Below are 3536 nucleotides of genomic sequence, written 5' to 3'. Positions count from 1 at the left end.
GAAGAAAGTAGCAGAAAGTAAAGGACTAGCAGCACCTGCATGGGTGGGAGTGTACAAGGAGATAAATAGTTGGATCTGGTCCTTAAACAACCTCCCACTGTCAAATGTACCGTATAGTAATTGGGACTCTGGAAAGCCTGATAATTATGGTGGAATTGAAGCCTGTGTTATTATTCGTACAAATAGTCAATGGAATGATGAAACATGTATTTACCAAAAAGCCTTCATTTGCTACAATGGTGAGTCAATATCCTTGAAGTGATTTGCTTAGTTTTTTTGTATGATTGCTGTTTATTTATTTATTAATTTTTACATTTTGGGATTATCTTATAATATTTTTTGTGAAGACAGATACCGAAAAAGTAACTTTTATATTACAGCTAAATTCAGTGGTGCTGCCAGGTTTATTGGTATTAGTAGTCCTACAATGTCCTGGTTTGGTGCTCAGACTTACTGCCAAACATATCACACAGACTTGGCCAGCGCACTTAACAGCTCAGACAACGACATGTTAGGGGTCATGAGCGCTAGTCAAGGTGAAAGCTGGATTGGGCTAAGGAGAGACACATGGATGTGGTCAGATGGAACGTTCGCTTCAGGCATTTCATGGGCTCCCGGGCAACCTGACAATTATGTAGGAATTAAGAGATGTGCAGCACTTTACAATGGACTGTACTATGATACAGACTGCAGCATCTTGTTTTATTTCTTCTGTGACACAAGTGAGTTATTCCTTTATTATTCGTTATTATGTTATAACTATACTATACTATACTATACTATACTATACTATACTATACTATACTATACTGTACTATACTATACTATACTATATTGTGTTATGGTATAATGTCTAGGTTTATGTTTAAGTCTTATAAACACCTTAATTTATAGTTATTTGGAGTGTTCAGTACCTTCTGGGTAAAATGCCTTACATACATTTACTGTACCACTATATCAACACAACCTCTCTTTATATAATAAAGTTAAGGGATGAATACTTGATTCATTAAACCTCACATTTTTGAATGCAGCACAAAGCTTATGATAAAATGTTGGTACTAGAAAGCAAATACGAGGAAGTTCAAATTAGTCACAATTTTTATATTAATGCGAATGTCAAGTTAATCAGTTCTACGATTGAAATGTTACAGAAAATTGAATCCCATAAACAAAATATATAGATAATCACATCAAACACATAAAGGAATATGCAATTAAAGTAAATGTAGAATTTGAGCTCATTAAGCCACTCACTAGTTGGAAATGAAAACTATTGATACAGCATGTATGTGTTTATTCCACAGATTTCCCAACAAGGAGCCAAACAGTGGAACTGCAGGTGAAGTCTGATGGGAGTGTGTTTGATCCTGCAGTGCAGTCATCCATTTTAGACCAGGTGAGGGGCATCAAGTCTTGGAAATGCCCTTGTTAAAGTTTCTCCTCTCATGCTTATTTATTGGCTTGTCTCTACATACAAACCTGATTCCAAAAAAGTTGGGACACTGTACAAATTGTGAAAAAAGGAATGCAATAATTTACAAATCTCATAAACTTATATTTTATTCACAATAGAATATAGAAAACATATCAAATGTTAAAAGCGAGACATTTTGAAATGTCATGCCAAATTTTGGCTCATTTTTGATTTCATAAGGGCTACACATTCCAAAAAAAGTGGCACAGGCAGCAATAAGAGGCCAGAAAAGTTAAATGTACATACAAGGAACAGCTGGAGGACCAATTTGCAACTTATTATTAAGTTTTAAATATTAAGATGGGCAGGGGATCACCAATTCCCCCAATGCTGCAGCAAAAAATGGTGGAGCAATATCAGAAAGGAGTTTTTCAGAGATAAATTGCAAAGAGTTTGAAGTTATTATCATCTACAGTGCATAATATCATCCAAAGATTCAGAGAATCTGGAACAATCTCTGTGTGTAAGGGTCAAGGCTGGGAAACCATACTGGTGCCAGTGATCTTTGGGCCCTTCGACGGCACTGCGTCGCATACAGGAATGCTACTGTAATGGAAATCACAACATGGGCTCAGGAATACTTCCAGAAAACATTGTCGGTGAACACAATCCTCCGTGCCATTTCGCCGTTGCCAGCTAAAACTCTATAGGTCAAAAAATAAGCCATATCTAAACATGATTCAGAAGCGCAGGCGTTTTCTCTGGGCCTCATTTAAAATGGACTGTGGCAAAGTGGAAAACTGTTCTGTGTTCATACAAATAAAAATTTTAAGTTCTTTTTGGAAAACTGGGACGCCATGTCATCCGGACTAAAGAGGATAAGGACAACCCAAGTTGTTATCAGCGCTTAGTTCAGAAGCCTGCATCTCTGATGGTATGGGGTTGCATGAGTGCGTGTGGCATGGCCAGCTTACACATCTGGAAAGCCACCATCAATGCTAAAAGGTATATCCAAGTTCTAGACCAACATATGCTCCCATCCAGACGTCGTTTCTCTTACAGGGAAGACCTTGCATTTTCCAACATGACAATGCCAGACCACATACTGCATCAATTACAACATCATGGCTGCGTAGAAGAAGGAAATGGCCAGCCTGCAGTCCAGATCTTTTACCCATAAAAAAACATTTGGCGCATCATAAAGAGAAAGATGCGACAAAGAAGACCTGAAACAGTTGAGCAACTAGAAGACTGTATTAGACAAGAATGGGACAACATTCCTATTCCTAAACTTAAGCAACTTGTCTCCTCAGTCCCCAGACGTTTGCAGACTGTTATAAAAAGAAGAGGGGATGCCACACAGTGGTAAACATGGCCTTGTCCCAACTTCTTATTTTTTTCCTTAACATGATACATTTCTCAGTTTAAATATGTCAGTTAAATATGTCTCAGTTTGATATGTCATCTATGTTGTGTTCTGAATAAAATGTTAAAATTTGAAACTTCCACATCATTGCATTCTGTTTTTATTTACAATTTGTACAGTGTCCCAAATTTTTTGGAATTGGGTTTGTATATAAATTAAATTACATTGATTGCAACATACCTTACATTAAATTGTATAATTAAATTCTGATTCTGATGATCAGATAAAGCAGAAACTAAAGGAAAATGGCATGCTGGAGAACACTACAGTGACCTGGGCAGTACAGCCAGATGGAAACATCTTCTACAAGAAAAAGAAGAATGATCCTTAACATCCCCTACAAGAATAATAACTGACTGCAGTTTTATTTAACTGATAACACGCCCTCTTTGCTACCTTAGTCTTAAAGTCACTTTTCATGTTATGGCAAAAATTGTATATGTAACATGTTTCTGCTGCAAAATTTTTTGCTTTTAGATACAGAATGCAATAAATCATGTATATGTGTAATTTGAAATCTTAAATAACGCAATAACTATCATTCCTGTAATTTAACCACTACATTAAGAAATCTTTCTTGTTTTGTTTGTGTTTTTTTCTGAACATATAGGCGTGATATTAAAATAGATAAATATCTCCAATAAACAACTTAAAACATAAACCTTTTTGTGATCGTGATTATTGTCACAACAG

At 36.1% G+C, this 3536-nt stretch overlaps 1 long non-coding RNA gene across 1 annotated transcript; it reads left to right on the top strand.

Moving 5' to 3' along the window:
* Nucleotides 1-665: 665 nt before the first annotated feature.
* LOC310721520 lies at nt 666-3192 on the top strand. The gene is made up of 3 exons (XR_014532086.1): nt 666-722; nt 1308-1399; nt 3067-3192. It is a non-coding gene; the product is annotated as an uncharacterized lncRNA (long non-coding RNA).
* The last annotated feature ends 344 nt before the right edge of the window (nt 3193-3536 follow it).

The sequence above is a fragment of the Silurus aristotelis genome (assembly GCF_946808225.1).
Source record: "Silurus aristotelis genome assembly, chromosome: 27".
Lineage (NCBI taxonomy): Eukaryota > Metazoa > Chordata > Actinopteri > Siluriformes > Siluridae > Silurus > Silurus aristotelis.
This window is presented reverse-complemented; position numbering and strand designations above follow the sequence as displayed.